General features: G+C 45.2%; 1 protein-coding gene across 9 annotated transcripts in view; it reads right to left on the bottom strand.

Annotated features, from left to right (window-relative positions):
- Positions 1 to 18391, bottom strand: part of LOC136654387 (sodium channel protein type 5 subunit alpha-like) — a 319548-nt gene that overhangs the window by 252258 nt on the left and 48899 nt on the right. The window lies entirely within an intron of this gene.

Below are 18391 nucleotides of genomic sequence, written 5' to 3'. Positions count from 1 at the left end.
AGCAAACCACGTAGAAATATCTCTATTCTATCAAAAGTTATAGCCAAAAAAACCACTGGGGTGGGGTGTTGCCATGCTCACTACATGGGAGGTGGTGTACCAGGGGGGTGACACCCTGGCATCCCATACTAGGTGACCCAAACCCTAAAGATGCCACTGATCCATTGTGTTTGGGAAATTGTAACTTTTCACTGGGACAGAAAGCCCCTGCAAAATGTCCCTTTTCCCTAGGGACACTGGGGCAAAATGACTGCTTTGGGGAGGTATTAGTTCCTTTGTGAAGTCAGCTACCATTACATCAATCGTCACCCTCCTCTCAGTCATAGGTGCGTGCTCAGCAACCAAGGGACAAAATTGTCATGCTCCATAGCGCCAAATTTAAAAAAACAAAAACATAAGAAGAGCCCCACTGGATCAGGCCAAAGGCCCATCTAGTCCAGCTTTCTGTATCTCACAGTGGTCCACCAAATGCCCCAGGGAGGGCAAAAGACAACAAACACAATCTGCGTCCTGGTGCCCTCCCCTGCATCTGGCAATCAGAGGCAGCCTGCCTCTAAAACTAAGAGCTTGTACATACCTACTATGACTTGTAACCCATAATGAACTTCTCCTCCAGAAATTTGTCCAATTCCCTCTTAAAGGCATCCAGGCAAGATGCCATCACTACTTCCTGTGGCAAAGAGTTCCACAAACTAATTACACGCTGGGAAAAGAAATATTTTCTTTTGTCTGTCCTAACTCTCCCAACACTCATCTTTCGTGGATGTCTCCTGGTTCTGGTGTTATGTGAGAGGGAAAAGAGCGTCTCTCTATCTACTCTGTTCTTCCCCTGCATGATTTTGTATGTCTCAATCATGTCTCTCCTCAGGCGCTTCTTTTCTAGACTGGAGAACCCCAAACACTGTAGCCTTTCCTCATAGAGAAGGTGCCCCAGACCAGTAATCATTTTGGTTGCTCTCTTTTGCACCAAAGGCATGTATGCAGAGGAGAGCAAAATAACCTGCACTCTTCATCCACTTGCATGCTGTCTAACTTCCTTCCATTCCCACTGGATGAGCAGTTCACCAGTCAATGAATACTTCTCTAAGCTATGGCTTTAATGGACACAGGAAGCACACTGACTGGCAAATGTTAATCAGTAATGCAACATTTCGATCCAACCTGGCAAGGTCCCGATTTCCACATCAATGAATTAAAGCATCTCCTGTTGTTAAATAAATAAATAAACACACACCACTGTTTGTATGTTTCTGCAATTGGATCAACAGATTTCTAAAAAACATATTAACTTCTTCCTTCCCTGCCTACTCACTTTCAAGGTTTTTCAGAGCCCAGAGCCAAAATTGCCAGATTGTGACTTGTTTTCTCTCTTGTCCTGGTGGCTACAGTGGTGTAGCTAGAGGGGGTGCAAAGCACTAAGTTTTGCAGCAGATCCTCCCCCTCCCCTTCAGAGCCATTCTGAGCAGGGAGAGCAAAATGGAGGCATTTGTCTCTTCTCTGGCATTCACTCCATTTTATTATTATTATTATTAACAGTATTTATATACCGCTTTTCAACTAAAAGTTCACAAAGCGGTTTACAGAGAAAAAATCAAATAACTAAATGGCTCCCTGTCCCAAAAGGGCTCACAATCTAAAAAGATGCAAATGAATACCAGCAGACAGCCACAAGAACAGACAGTGCTCCCCCCCCCCAACCTGGAATGGCTCTGAAGTGGAGGGGGAGGGGCCCCTTGCATGCTGCGGTGAGGCTCCCTGCAAAACTTAGCACTTTGCACTCCCTCTAGCTACACCACTGGGTGGCTACTACCTGATCAATGCCTGCCCCCAACCCTAATCCTAACAGCCATGCCCTGCATCCAGAAACACAACCTTCCCTTGATCAGGATGGGCAGGAGGTCTGGTCTAGAGGGTAGAGCCTCTGTCTGCCTGAAGATAACATCCACAAGGTCGCCAGTTTGAGGCCACTGGCACCGTGCGACCTTGAAGCAAGCTGACAAGCTGAGCCGAGTTATTCCATCTGCTCTGAGCGTGGGAGGATGGAGGCCAGAATGTGAAACCGGATCAGAAAGAAACATCTGGATGTTGTGGTTCTTGAAAGACAGAACCTTCTTTCAATTGTAAAAATCCCTATGGGGATTTAAATAGCCTGCCTATGTAAACCGCCTTGAATAAAGTCTTGAATAAAGACCAAGAAAGGCGGTATATAAATACCTGTATTATTATGTATATTTGTGCACATACAATAGTTTTCCTGCCACTGCACATGTGGTACACTTATCTGCAAAAGCAAATATGTGATTTTCACAAAACAGATAATTGCCACGTGTCACAGGCCTGTTGTTACCTGCAACTGCACCGCACAATCCCCATTCAAAAAAAACACAGACACAGAAGCAGCAGCACAAATCTGAATCACCACTGCCAGCTGCTTGAACACAGGCAGCTTTATAAATTAATGAAGATCTGAATCATTACGACCCTTTGTATCCACAGCCAGAACAGCTTACATGATTAAACCACTGAACTTTATTTCAAGGCTTCAGACGCAAACCTGTCGCCCATTTAGGACACTCATCCTCAATATCAATTATGTGGGGCTTTTGCTTTGGCAGCTGAAAGCCATACATATTCATGGCATTCCTGCATTGAGTCCTACCCGAACACTCCTGGAGCTTAAGAGTTTCAACCTTTTGTCTGTAACCTGATGAGCTACCAAAAACCTGTCGCAGAGGGACTACTCAAATTAATTATAAAACCCAGGGCCCACAATGCCTGATCACCTGATTGGCTGTACCCCTATCAATTCTGGACCTTGGGCTTATTCTCCTCCATTCAGTGGCATAGCTACAGGGGGGCCCATGGTAAGTACTGTGGGTGCCGCAACACACGGTGTAAGCAGCCCCTCCCACTCAGTGCAGGTTTCCATCGCTACCCAGAATAGCTCTGACAGCAAGTGCGAGGGGTCACTTACACAGCATGTTGTGGCACCAGCAGTACTTGCCACACTTCTGCTCCCTGTAGCTCTGCCACGGCCTCCCTTGAATGGCCTGATTATGACTTCTTGCTTTTCCATTCATGGATCTTGCTCTAAGATTTATTTTTTGACTATTTTTTTGACTTGAAAGTTAAGGTAGATCCAGGTGGCAAAAACTCAGATTAGAGCAGTTCCGTTCCTGCCCTTGAATCTTGCCTTGCCTTTGCCTCTCTAGACTCGCAGTACCCGATGCCTGCCCCATTTTTAGTATTGCTTACCCTCATAAATCATGCTAGACTTCACCACATTCCTCAAAGTACTTATATCTGGATGCTTTGGGCAATTTCACAAATCACACAGAGGCCAACTCAGGCTGGTCACCAAGTAGGAGCTCCACAGTGCTCTGCAGCCAACTAAAATGTCCTGATTATTAGCATCCTTGTAAGAATGTCATGTTTACGAACATGAGTTCATCACATCTAAGCTGTATACTTTTATGGGGACACTTGAGACATCTGAGATTTGTACTTTAAAATGTATGCGTGAAGTTGCTTTTACAGCCAAATGATATTGTGTGAAGGGGTTACAATTCTCTAACAACAAAATCCCCTGCATGTTTACTCAAAAGTAAGTCCCACTGAGTTCAACGGGACTAGATCCCAGGAAAGCCTATGAAGGATTGCAGCCTAAAAGGTCTTTGCAATGGTGATGCCAAAGCCCTTTCTGTTATAAACAGGATCCACAAAGCCAATGGCAACATATTAAAATTATCACTCAGTTAAAGAAAACTCAGGCAATTAATCAAACAAGTTTTAACCAATTAAATTTGCTTATATTTGGCACAAGGCAACCATTTTGAAGAACAGAGTGTGTGAATTAAAAATAATCAACATTTTTAAATGTGTTGCCCTATGCATCAGAAACATCCCCTTTTATTTTAAAAGTTGTAATTAACCCAACTAACTGATTACTCAATTAAAGGTTGCAGACGTAATCAAAATATTAAACATCCTACTGCAAAAATAACCTAATCATCACTACAGCCTATTTAAGGCAACCAAAGAAGCATCAGAATCGACAATAAAATCTAATTGGCAAACGAAAGCTATGGGTTACATGAAGGCAAAGTGTCCAGGAATTTCTGGAAACAGGGGCCCCCAGTTCCTGGGCAAGCAGCATTTGCACAGGAGACAGAAAGCAAATGTCTACGCTGTTTGGTTGGTAGAGTCATACATATTAATATTTTGAGAACAAATAACTCAGATGGTTGCGAAGCATAAATCAGGAGAACAAGATCAGTCCATGTGAGCTCTGTAGATGGCCCTTGAAAGATCTCTCCTGAGTCCTGTTGCCTGTGATGATTTGCTAATCCCCCAGTCCAGCAAGACACCTATAATAAAAGTGCAATTCATCGCTAACATTTCACCCCTTTGCATTTACTCAGAAGTAAGTCCCACCAGGTTTAATGGGGCTTTCTGACAAATAAATATGCATAAAATAAATGTGTACAACACCTTACTGTGTTTAGAATGCTTGACTCTAGCATTTAGATATTTTTTGCTCCATGCCTCTTTTTTACTAAGAAAAGTAGCCTTTTACTCTTTAACATCTGTTTGAGTATCAGGATTCCACTTTAAGTATAGTTTACATGTTTGATTGTGTTAGATTCACTTTCCAAGAATCTTCTCTTAAAGAGAGAGGCACTAAAATAAAAATTTTTTAAAAAAGATCTGATTTTTTTTGTAAAAAGTCATCAATTTTTGTAACCTTTGTGTTTTTACAGAAAATTTGGTTGCTGTTTCAAGAAAAATGCATGAGAACTACATAAAAATCAGAAAGAGTTCTGAGAACAAAAGATGATAAAGGGTTTAGATTGCAGGATATATTTGGAAAGGTCAAAAGCACTAGGCATCCTCCGCTAAGAGAAAAAAAGGATGACAGGAGACTCAATAATAGTCTTCAAAGCTATGTAAAGAACAGGGAGGACAAAGGAACTTCTAGCCCGTTACCACTAAAGGTAGGAGAAGTGGCTCTTGAATCCATTTGCAGGGAGTCAGTTTCAGGTTTAAAAAACACTTAGAAAAATGTTCTAGTTTTTCCAACTGATGAAACTGAACCAGTTACCAGAGGAACTGGAGATATGAACTTCCATCAGTTTACAGCATAATCCTATCAGGCCTTGTGCCTGCGGGGCGAGTGCTTGCCCTGGCACTGTAAGGCACATTGCGGCAGCACAGACAGAGGCACTGGCACTAAGGACTGCGCCAGCCTGCCAATGCCAGTTGAGGACCTATGCCCGCTACAGCAGGTAGGCTTCCGTGGGCTGGTGGAGGGTGGAATGGCGCGGGGAGGGGGTGTAAGGGAAGGGTGGGGAGGGAGCTGATCAGACCCAGGAGGGGAGCAGAAAGCAGTAGGAACCCCAGCTTTGACACTTTTTCAAGACATTTAAATTCAGACCCCAGTATGAGCAGATTCCATATCCACAGAGGGGTTCTGGAACAGAACTCCCACAGATACCAACCTGTACTTCCTAGTAAGTGCCTTAGAATCAGAGCCTTCAAGCTGTCTCATCACCAGCCCATGTTGACCCACTCCCTGATGTTACGAGAACTACTATGCCATGCTGTCATCTTGCCCAAGGAGTAGGGACATGGCAGACTTTATGAAAGATGTGGTTAGTTAGGAACAATGTGAAGCCATACAAACGAGCATTTTCCTGCATGTTCTAACCAGGGGCAGATCCAGTGTTTGGTGGGGGGGGGGGGGGAGGGCATGAGCACTACCAACTCTAGAGACCAGGTCAACCAGGTGGATAGACCTGGTCTCCAGGTTGAACTTGATGGCCTCTGAGGCCAAGGTTTGCTGGCTGGGTAGACCTGGGCTCCCATTCCAGCCAATCTCACTAGCACCTGCCCAGTGAGTGTTCCCCTGGTGCCTGATTTTACTTCCCAGCCTGGTGGGAACCCTTTCCTGCTGGCAGACAGTTTGAGGGGGGCCACACACCCATGCCCCCCCCCTTGGATCCACCCCTAGTTCTACCACATGTCTGTACCGGGTAAATTCTTCTTACTTCTTGGTAGGGTGTTACACACAATCTTTCTCTTGGGATAAGATTTGCCCTTTCAAATCTTATCCCAAAGGCCCTTTCATTGGGCCTTTGAGCACATGTGTAAGAAGGGCAGCAGGTTCTGCTGGGCCTTATGTACCTTCAACTTTGCACATCTCCAACAATCACGCCCTTTCATGCTGGTTCTGGCCTCTCCCCAGTGCAAATACTGAACTGGGTGGAGCCCGGGGGCTTCACATTCTCCAGTGCTGGCCACCAGCATGGAATTCTGTCTGGGATAGTGAAATCCAAGCTGACTGGCAAAGAAGTGTTTAGAAACAGATTATTGTTTTTACTCCAAGAGTGGTGGGTGACATTTTTTCTGAGGCTTTCACTCCAGCTGACCCCCTTCTACTATCTTTTAAGAAAGATGGGTCCACCCCCCTCTCTGCCCGTCACCCTGGCTTCCCTCCTGGGCTCTCTCTGTACTGGTCTTCCAACACAGGCTGCCTGCCACTCACACTCTACAGAATGAATTACCACCAGAACACTCGACTCTTGCCTTAATAATGAACGGCAGTTTCAGAGGGGTGGCTGAAAGCTACCCTGACGTGAATCTTGAGTGCTAAATGCAGGAAGAGTGAAAAGATCTGATAAACCCTTTTGAAAGCACCTGGTTTCCAATAAACATGTGAATTATAGCCACTGACAAGGATTTCTCTTGATCGAAATTGCAGCCAGCCCCTTATTCTTCTTAACAGAAAGGAAAGAAAAGGAGAGGAAAGGAAATTAGGGCTGAGACAAAATCACTCATGAATTTTCGCAATTTTGTTCTTGCATATAATGAAAAGCGCCTCCTTTCCCCATTCTTTCTACAAACCGCTCATAGTTTCAAACGTTTTTCAGACATTTTTCAACTTGCGCAACATTACGCTCAGAACCACGTCTATGGCCAATGCATCACTACAGCCTCTCTGCTATGAGATAGCCAGGTAATTTATTTTGAAGGTTTATACCCTACCTTGCAATCAAATGATCTCCAAGGAATCTCCCCTAATTCTCAGGTATTTCTGCATCTGCTTTTGTCCTTACAAAGCCTGTGGCAAGCCCAGGAGAAAGAGTCTCCTCCCCCAGAATGCATTGGCCATGGCAACCCATGTGACTTCGTTTTCTTTTATGGCATTCAATGATGTCACCACATCAGGGAAGATAGCGCCATAGCACTGTATATTCTCTTAGTTCCCAACCTTTAGGACCCCATGAACCACTTAGGCCAAAACTGGAATCATTGTGGACCACATGCAGCTGTGGGTGGTCTGTCCTCTCTGGTGGTCCATCCTCCCAAATGCTCCCCCATGGATTATCAGAGAGGACGGAGTCACTTCAGTGACTATGGGTGCAGGTGGTCTCTAGTGGTCTGCAGGAGATTGCTAGCTCAGTGAGACACTGGAAGTGATCAAAAGCCATTTTTTTCCTAAGACCTCACGGACCGCTTCCCTGGTCTCATGGACCATAGAGTGGGAACCAGTGCTCTACACCATGCAAAACAACAACAACTTCACGATGATGATCATGTATGATGCACACTGGGGCAAAGTACCCCAACTTCACGTATACACTGATGGAGTCTGAGCTGTTGGAGACAACATAGGAAAGAGAGAGAGGCTGATAAAAATGTGCATCCAGCAGCCAGCACCAGTGAAGAAAGTACATTCCATGCTAGGGATAATTAGTAAAGGGATCAAGAACAAGACTATAGTTCCAAAGTGGATCCACGTGCTACACTGTTCATCCTCTCTGGGCTCATCAGCTGTCATCAGTTGATCAGCTTGTTCTTCCATCTTCTCTCTCCCTGTTATTGTCACCAAACCTTCCCTTCTATGCTTAGGTAAACCACCATTTACAATACTGCTCTGAAAAAGATCACCACCACAAATAAACAGGATAAACTACACCCTCCTGCAAGCACAGGTCTATGCACGGATTTCCAAAAGGAATCACAGGAAGGAATTCTCCTGCTCTTTTTATCCTCACTCACTATGAAAGCGAGAATGATTTCCTGAGAGTGGGCCTGTAGCAAGGCACCCCACCATTGCCAAAGGGGGCCTTTCTGTTCTTCACACAGAGGTAACTGGTGGGTCTACTCCTCTCCAGGCTATTTCCACGAACACAAAGGAATTCTAGAAATGCACCTGTTGCGGGGAAAGTTCGGAGAAAAAAGAAAGGAGGAAAAGAATGACAGGCAGGTACATGCTTAGCACATTCTACAAGAGCATCAGTGCTTCACTATGAGTCTTTGCTCTGTACCCTCCAAAGGAAGCCACAAACTGGCATTCCTCAAATATCACAGATCAGCAGTACATAGCTAGAGGGGGTGCAACACATTATGTTTTGCAGGGAGCCTCACTGCAGCGTGCAAGCTGCCCCTCCCCCTCTCCTTTGGAGCCTAGGGGAGGCATATGCCTCCGTTTTTCACCTACCACCCGGAATGGAGCCAAAGGGGAGGGGGAGGGGTCACTTGCATGCTGCGGTGAGGTTCCCTGCAAAACTTAATGTGTTGCACCCCCTCTAGCTATGCCACTGCAGATCAGAGCTGCCCATGGGCACATAGCAGAACTCTTAGGAAACAGAGAACATCTGTGCAAGAGTTTCCCCTCTGATCTTTGCAGTTTCTTATAAGTCTTCTGCGTCCATTAAACGCAAAGGCAGCCGCATAATTTATGAAAAGTGATGAGATTTTGATCTTTGGCCATCAATACGTCTGTGGCCTCTGGGCCAAGTACAATTATCAAGACGTCCACCTGGCTGGGATACCCATTAGAGGCGAGACAGCCAGCTCAGCGCTCATCGAGACTTCCTGCTCTTCCAGGTTCCAAACAATCTCTTCAGTCACCTGCAGTACGCTCAGCTTAAAGCAATCCCAAGGTATGAAGTGCCAAACCCTGGCCTGGTCTGATTTATTAAGATGGTCACAATGACAGGTGCTTTCCAACAGTGAGACCACAAGGATAACAGTCAAGACTGACAGTTCCCATAATCATTTTTAGGGGCTCTCAGCAGAAGCCAGGATTCATATTCAACTCCTTGTGTCACATTTGGAGAGAGGGATGAATTAATCAGCCTGTCGGAAGATAACAAGGTTGCCTCTGCTCAGAAAACTAAAGCAAGAGGAAGATGGATTTCTTTGAAGAAAGGATTCCATGAGATCCCAAGATACTTGGGCTTGTGTAGAGTTGAACAATGTTTCGTATGATCCTCTGCCTCTGTAAGCACAAAGATGGCATGCAGTCCACATCACATCCAGTTATTGTTCATGATTTTGCATCCAATTGCTGGGATTTTTCATTTTTTGCACAAATGCCTATACATTTTGCAGGTCTGTTCTTAACATGTCTGTCTTCCGCTGTCCTTCTTCACGCTCACGGTTCCTCTTATCCCTGGTAATTATAGGAGCACTTTAAAAAGCTTTGTTGATAGTGAACGTATCATTTCATCACCACTCCTGGTTAATTTCAGCAACTCATGGCACAATCCTAAACAGAGTACTCAGTTTGTGACAGTGGCATAGCTAGAGGGAGTGTGAAGTGCTAAGTTTTGCAGGCAGCCTCACTGCAGCGTGCAAGCGGCTCCTCCCCTTCAGAGCATGATGCAACCAATAGGAGTTAGTGGCACTGGTGGGTAAGCATGTGCCATCCTCCCAGTACCAGTGGAGGCCTTGATGCATGTCAGAGCAGGTAAGCTCTGCACTGGGCAGTGGAGGAGCAGGGGGAGGAAGGGGAGGAGGTTAACTGGTACGGTGGGTGGATCAGGCAGGGAAGAGGGTGGGCTTAGAGGCAGAGTTTTATGCTGTCTCCCTTCCCAGGCCAGATCCACCAACATGGATCCACTCAGGCTTGCACCCGTGACTTAGCATGTGCAGGTCTGATCAGACCCCCTGCCACAGCTGATGCTCTCCCCAGGGCAAGGGAACAAATGTCCCTTTCCCTCAAGGAGACCGCCAGGCCACAGAATTTCCCTGCAGGATACAGCACAAGCCACACTGGCCCTGCTGCATCAGCACAGGGGTATTTCAATAGGATTGGGCTGTAATTTTTTTTCAGCACAACTAAGCATACTACTTCACAAGCTCTGAACCTACAACAATCATATTGTGCAATCATATGGATAGTGACTGTCCAGGATCTCAGGCAAGTATCTCTCCTATCTTTAAACCAGAGAGCTTTAAGTGAAGATGTCAAGGATTGAACATGGCACCTTCTACATGCAAAGCATACATCATGTCACTGAGCTATGACTTCTCTCATAGCTACTTTGGCTGCAATTGTACAAAATTAGCATTTTGAAAGAACAAAACAGTATTTATGCAGATCGGCAATGTATGAAGAAAGAAACTATGCCTGAAATTCTCAAAAATGCTTTTGTCCAGCTCTGTGAACCACACTACGCTGCCTTGAGTTCTGGAAGTGACAGCAGTGCAATAATAAATAAATAAATACATCTGTGGGGAACTAAGTCACAGCAGACTTTGTTTACAACTTCTTCGAACTGGGATCAGTTGCCCATCAAGTATACTGCTGGACCTGGATTCTCTGAAACTGGAACAAATGCCTTTCAGGTGTGGAGACAGAAGCCCTAGCTAGATTTCACAAAAAACTATAGATTCCAAAAGATGAGAAGTTGTGGTAGAACTTTACTCTGCATTGGCAAGACCTCACCTGGAGTTCTGTGTCCAATTTTGGGCACCTCACTTTAGGAAAGATGCAGCCAAACTGGAGCAGGTCCAGAAAAGGGTGATGCGGATGATCAGAGGGTTGGAGAACAAGCCCTATGAGGAAAGGTTGAGGGAACTTGGTATGTTTAGCCTGCAGAAGAGAAGGCTGAGGGAGCAGGATCATGTTGGCATCCTTCAGTCTCGGAAGACTATGGTGTCACGCTCTGAATGGTGGTTCTGGAACAGAGTGTCCTCTCCAGTGCGCAAAGCTTGGGTAAACTAGGTATGGAGGATAGGCTGTTACCCATGCAGCAAATCCCCCCTCTCCACGTCACTGAAATGGTCCAATGGAAAGGCAGAGGCCAATACGGTTGGTTCCAGCGGCATCGCAGGAGTTGCCAGAACGTGACTGTGTTCAGCCATGAACTGCCTCAGGGACTCCGGCTCCGGATTTTGCCTTGAGGTTGTCTCCTGAAGCCTTTTCCATAACTGGATGTAGCCACACGGCAGTGGAGGTTTGGGATCAGAGTTTTCCTTCTCTCAGATGAGCTGCCTTCCCAGGCTGATGAGTCCCATCTACCCGGTGGGAGTAGGATAGCACACTTCAAATACCTGAAGGGCTGCCATATGGAAGAAGGAACAAATTTGTTCTCAGCTATGCCTAAGAGTAGAACTAATCTACTGTAGTACAAACTGCGAGAGAGGATATTCCTGTCAAGATTCAGGAAGAAATTCATGATGATCAGGGTTGTTTGGCAGTGGAACAGATTGCTGAGGGAGGTAGTGGATCTTCAAATAGGCACCTGCCGAAGACGCCGTTTGAAGACTTGCTGCTACAGGCAGGGGGTTGGACTAGAAGACCATGTGAGTTCCTTCAGACTCTATGATGCTATATGATTCAATATAACCCTCAGTGAATCATAACATTTCCAACTATATGTGGGGGACTACAGATTTAAATATCCCTGCACAATAGAAAACAAAAACAAAACAGAAGAGCTATTTGCCTGTGGAAAACTAACATATCTGAGATAAGAGTTTCAGTATAACTTTCTCTCTTCATGTGCTACTTTCCTCTATGTGAGAATTCCTCTCCCCCCCCCATTCAAGCATATTATTCCCCCATTTATCTTATGTAGTTGTTCATTCTCAAGATTATTATTATTATTATTATTATTATTATTTTATTAATTTATACCCCGCCTTTTTGCCCAACGGGCACACAAGGCGGCTCACAACACCTTAAAATACAACATTAAAAACAATCATTAAAAACAATTTAGAATAATTAAAAAATCTAAAAACAAACAAACAAACAAACCCACCCCGTGGATTTTCATATAAAAAGCAAGAACGCCAGCCAGCCTGTCAACAATTAAAAGCTTTTTGAAATAAAGAGGTCTTCAGTCCACGCCGAAATGTTAGCAACGAGGGAGCAGTTCTCAGTTCTAAGGGGAGGGTATTCCACAGTTCAGGGGCCACCACCGAGAAGGCCCTCTTCCTGGCCGCCGCCCCTCTCACATCTCTTAGTGGCGGCACAGTCAAAAGGGCCCCCCCAGATTATCTAAGAGCATGGGCAGGATTGTAGGGAAGGAGGCGGTCCCTCAAATACCCCGGCCCCGAGCTGTAAAGGGCTTTAAAAGTCAAAACTAGCACCTTGAATTGGGCCCGGAACAGAACCGGCAGCCAGTGTAGCCGCCGGAGCAACGGCTCGACAGAGTCAAACCGACGTGCCCCAGCCACCACACGAGCAGCCGCGTTCTGTACTAGTTGTAATTTCCGGACTAGTTGTAATTTCCGTTGTAATTTCACTGCCTTATGGTTCAAAGGCAGTGAACCATAGACAGTTCTAAAACTTAGCTGTTGGCTAGCCTAAAGGAATACAAGTCCTGATCCCCAGTTCTTGTTTTCTGTACCATAGTGTAGGGCACTCTGGGACCCAACTGGTTCCTTTTGACTTCTATTGCCCACTCCACAGAATGCGTCTAATTCCCAATTGGCTTTGGCAATGGATTCCACTCCTGCCACAGGGCAGAACTGATCTGCACTGTCAAGGTTCAGTTACACATCTGATAGCAATCAGTCCACATGGTGTGCATCCCTAATGCAAATTATTTAAATATAATCAATTAATTGATCAGTTAAAAGGCAGAGGTTTAAAGAAACTGACATATGAGACTGCCATCTATGGAATTGAGCTGCTTGGTCCATCTAGCCCAGAACTGTCTTCTGTGACCAGAGTGTAAATGGTCAGAGAAATCTTGGAAATATAATCTATCTGGTCAATTAACTGGAGATGCCAAGGATTGAACCTGGAACCTTCTTCTTGCAAAACAAAGTGCTCTGCCATTGTGCTGTGGCCACATGCACTAAAGGGTTATCTGTTTTAACTATCAGGTACCAGTGGCATATCTAGAGGGGGTGCAAAGCACTATGTTTTGCAGGGAGCCTCACCGCAGTGTACAAGTGACCCCTCCCCCTCCCTTTCAGAACCATTCTGGACGGGGGAGCATAATGGAGGCATCGGAATGGCTCAGAAGGGGAGGGGGAGGGGCTCCTTGCACTCTGCGGTGAGGTTCCCTGCAAAACTTAATGCTTTGCACCCCCTCTAGCTATGCCACTTGCAGGTAGCCCTAATATGAACTTTGTCATTTGATTTGTTTTTTCTCAATTTCAACCTTTAAATTAGATAGTTGGCATTAAAACAAACAAAGGACACAGTTCTAATGTATTATTCAAAGGTAAGGAGCCATGATTAGATATTTTTTCCCCCTTTGGGAAAAGGTGGCAGCCCAAAGACTGCTAAGCAGATGTTGACTGCCTGCTAAGCATTTTTTTAACGCTCTGATTACACAGGCAAACCCAGCTGCCTGTTTTGCAGGTAGCGTTTCCAGGTGTTGGGCTTTGTATTCAGAAAGCTCTCACAGCTGTGAGCTGCTTGTCTTGGAATTCACCTCACACTTCCCAGGATTGCAAACAGTGATATCTAGTGCCTAATTGCAGTGTGGGGAGGACAGAGTATGCATGCCATTTGTGGAGGCTCAGGCCACTGGGGAAAAGTCACTGCTTCCCCTAAAGCCCAGCTCTTAATGCTGTGTTAGTACTCTCTGGCCACAGGGATGGACACAGAAGCTTGGAAACAACACAGTTCCCAGGTTCATATCTCAACTTTGCTATGCATGTACTTTGCCAACCTTAGGGCACAATCTTAAACAGGTCTACTGAAAAGTCCTGTTGTGTTCAATGGGATTTACTCCCAGGAAAGTGAGGTTAGAATTGCAACCTTAGAGTCCACTCCTAGCCATATCTACTCAGAAGTAAGTCCCGTTATAGTCAATGGTACTTACTCCCAGCTAAGTTTGAATAGGATTGCAGCCTTAGTTCTTAGGCTCTATCTTGCAGCCTGAGGACTCAAACCTATCCAACTTTCCAGCACTGGTGCAGCTGCAGTGCAGCCCAGAGATAAAGGAACAAACATCCCCTTACCTTGAGGAGGCCTTTATGATTGCCCCCCAACCCCAGGCTGCTGCACATGCCCCATTGGAATGGTTGAATGAGTGCTGGAAAGTTGGATAGGATTGGGCCCTAAGTCTCTCCATCTCCACTAGGGGGATAGTATTCTTACTGACCTACGTATCTTGTCCTGGTTTTGCAAGGATAACTCTAATATTCTGAGTTTACTTCTTGTTCTTTTCTTTGGTAATTTTTTAGTGGAAAATATTTATATTGCGCTGAGTTGGGAGAAGTGCACCTTTTAAAGGTGGTGGACAACTATATGAAAATCTAATAAATAGTTAAACAAACCCTTGTGCATGCAAAGGATTTGGGTCCCTCAAAAAGCACTAAGCAAACTATTATTGTTTTATCATTATGACTATTACGAAGTCTGACTTACTTCCACTGAAAGATACACAATGCACTCCATGGCCCACTTTGGTTACTATGTTTTTGCAGGTATGAAATTTATTAATCTCCCAGTTGTTCACAATCTCTACCATCTCAGTGCTGCTGTTCCAATAAATAATGTATTTGGTTTTTCTGCTATTTTAATTTGCATTCATGTGTTGCCTTGAGCTTAGCGATGAAGTGACACGTACACAAATAATAAGTCAAAACAGTTAGACAGACCACATAGATCGACTGTTCATTGTATAGTGCACCTTTCAACACATCTCTCTGACTTTGAGATAGATTTGTGAAGCACTGATGGCCTCCAGAGTTCCTTCAGCAAGCCCCTACTTTGTGTTTCGTTTAGTTTATTGTGAAGTTTTTGTCCTCCTTTTTCATCTCTAAGACATGCCCAAGGCCAATCAAAAATAAAATAAATCCAGCAGGGCATACAGGAAAAACCATTATTTGGTAGGCTAGGGCAGTAGATATCAGGAAGACTAGATTCCCAAGGGCCACCAGGGCCCATCTTCCCATGATGGCTGCCACTGACCTACAGTCGCTCCCTAAGAAAGTGACCTCCTTTCCTGACCTCCACATGGCTGTACTTGTTCCGGAAAAGCAGAGACATTCTGCTTTTTAAAAACAAATTAACTGCCCAATCCCATGCAGAGCCTATGGCAGTGGAGCTTGTGAACCACTGATGTAAATCTCGTTACTACAGAGCAAAAGGTGCACCACTCACATGCGCTCTGGAGCCACCAGTGCAGAGGCCCTGTGCACCCACCAGCAGATCCCAGATGTCATGCCAAAGAAGATACAGAGGCTGTGGGGGCAGCTTGGGGAAGGACAGGGTGAGGAATGGGGTAGGCAGGGGGCAGCGGATCTCTACAGCACTAAAGCACACCAAAATCCTTTCCGTTTTCCCATCTTGATGCCCTCTGAGGTTCTTTGGACTTACACCAGCTAAATAACCCACTGGCAGTCAAGCAGCTATGGAGAATAAGTAAAATATTTTTACTTACCTCCCCCAGGCTGTCTGGTCACCCCTTCCCCAACTACAGCGTAACACTGCATAGTGTAAACTGGTGGGAGTTGGGATTGAACAGTTAGACACAAAACGGCTGGGCTGGTTTGCTGACCAGGACAAAGTACGCGCCACTCATTTCCTCCAGTCCACATTTGAGTTCTTCACAGGCCTTGGTGTTCCCTCCTCCTTCTCAGAATGGCTACTGGCTCCCCTCCCAGAGCTTTCTTCCCAGATGAAAGCACTGGCTAATGCTAACCCTCTCCTAATACCCTTCTTCACAGCAGTGGGACTGTCCTTAATAGCCACTGAACGCAGGAGCAGAGAGCAATTGTTGACTCCAACCAACGTTCCATCTAACCTAAGTAGGATGACCAGGCGTGGCATGTCGGCAGAACGTCTTCTCCAGGCAACACCTTCTGATGCTTTCAGTTTCCCCTGTAGTTTTTGAAAGTTGAAATTACAAACCCCTTAGCAACAAAATGATACCTGCTGGGAAAGCTGACTGTTTAATGGACGTGAACTCTGGGGTCTGGCAGCACCGTAGCAATTCTAGAGAGCTGAAGGACCAATCTGCAGATTCAGCTACTAAGATGCTTCTCTGTCTAGAAGAAAATCTATTGCTCCAAGTCACCAGCAGCAACTTTTATGGGAAAAGACAGGCTTGGTCATTGTACACTACGTATAGAACATATATGTAGTTCCAATATACCAGCTTCACTGGTTACCAATTTGTTTCCAGACCCAATTAAGAATGCTGGCTTTGACCTTTTACTTATTTTATCGATTTCCCCAAAATATATACCGCAGACACTCGCCTATAAGTCGATCTCACAGCTAAGACGAGGGCAGGTTTTGAGCCCAAAATCATGGAATTTGCTATGACCCTCGGATAAGTCAGGGGTTTAACTTAGGGAGGTGTCCGACTATAATTTTGTCTGATTTTACCCGAGGCCAGATCCTGAAAAATAACCTCCCAGTAATTGTTACCTAAGAACTGTACAGTCACTAATTTATTAAAAACACAGTATATATACATAGTATGTATACATCTACACATACATGTATACATACAAAGTATGTATACATACATACACTATTTTAATACTGTTTTTGCTATACTATATATACATAGTATAGCAAAAACAGTATTAAAAATAGTCTCTAATTTATTAAAAACTATGATCTATCTCATATATCATAAGATACATTTTTATTCACTAATTTTTTTAATTGTTCTCTCAACAACCATTTGTAAACACTATCAGAGTAAGGCCACAAACCCATCCACACTTTCCTGGGAGTAAGCCTCATTAACTTTAATGGGACTTACTTCTGAGTAGACAAGCCTAGGATTGGGCTCTAAGTACACTGGAAACAGCATACCAGTAGAACCATTAATGAAATCCTCCTTTAAAGTGCCTGGTGCCTTAAGCCAAAGGCTCTACATAGAACACACAACATACAACTGGGAGTGTGCAATTCAGTTCACAGTAGAGAGACAAGCAACAAGGAGTGACTGAGCAAGTGCAGCTGCACATAGTTGCACCTGATTTACTTGGAAGTAGACCCTATGTGGAGGAAGGGCAGCGGCGCCTCCAGGCCTCGTGTGGAGGTCCTGGCAGGGGGATATTGCAGAAGCAAGCATGCTCTCCTAAAAGCTTACCACATAAGCAGCAGTTGCAAGTGCTTCAGAGCTCCTGCCAGCATGCAGCTGAGATCTCTGGCTAAGATACCTGTTGCTGCAGAATAATTCTACTTTAAATTCTACTCTCTGCTTTTCCTGTGTTCTGCATCTTTGCAAGGTCTCCAGGACTCTTCCAGTGAAAAGGACACACACGCAGGGAGATTGCTTCTCTCTCTCACAGATGCTCCCCCCCCCCACATACACAAATGCAGGGACTTTTCCCCTCCAGTCCAACTTCATTGGTGAGGATAGGGGGAAATGAGGTTAGCAAGGAGGTTTGCAAAAAGTTTTGCAAAGCAGAGACTGAAGTGCAACTGTATACAGTAAGGGGAGAGGTGGAGAGGAAAGCAAGAGGAGGGAATAGACTGGGAGCCCAATCCTAGGCATGCCTACTCAGAAGCAAGTCCCTTAATAGTCAGTGGGGCTTACTCCCATGAAAGTGAGGCTAGGATTGTAGCCTTAACTGTTTCAAGTGCTCTCTCTCTCTCTCTCTCTCTCTCTCTCTCTCTCACTCACTCACTCACTCACTCACACTCACTCACACACACACACAAACTTTTCCTTTTATAAAAGTTAACTCTTCCTCTCCCCCCCCAGTACAACTTCCTCAGTGGTGAATGATTATGGGGAGAGGGGCTAGCAAGCAACAGAGAGTTTAAAGTTTGGATTCAATAAGGGGGAGGGGGCAAAAACAAGAAGAGTAGATGGACTTAACCCTTTCAATGGCTTGAGAAACAAAGTACAGCCATCTGCTGGCTGCCTCTCTCTCTTTAAAAAGATCACTCTCCCCCCTTCCCCACCCTGTCCAACTTCATGTGTGGGGAGATGGGAAAGGGGTTAGCAAGTTGGGCTTTCCAATGGAGTGCTTGAAGTTTAAATACAGTAGGAAGGGGGGAAATGGGAACAAGAAGGAAAGAGGAGATGGACTCAGTTGTTTCAAATGACTGCTTCTCCCTCGCTCAGACGCCCCCTCCCACACACAGCTCATTGTCTCCTGCTCTGTCTTGGGTGCTGCTCCAGAGATGCCTCCATGGTCGCTGGTGCTGAGCGAGGGG

Source organism: Tiliqua scincoides, chromosome 5, assembly GCF_035046505.1.
Source record: "Tiliqua scincoides isolate rTilSci1 chromosome 5, rTilSci1.hap2, whole genome shotgun sequence".
Taxonomy (NCBI): Eukaryota; Metazoa; Chordata; class Lepidosauria; order Squamata; family Scincidae; genus Tiliqua; species Tiliqua scincoides.
This window is presented reverse-complemented; position numbering and strand designations above follow the sequence as displayed.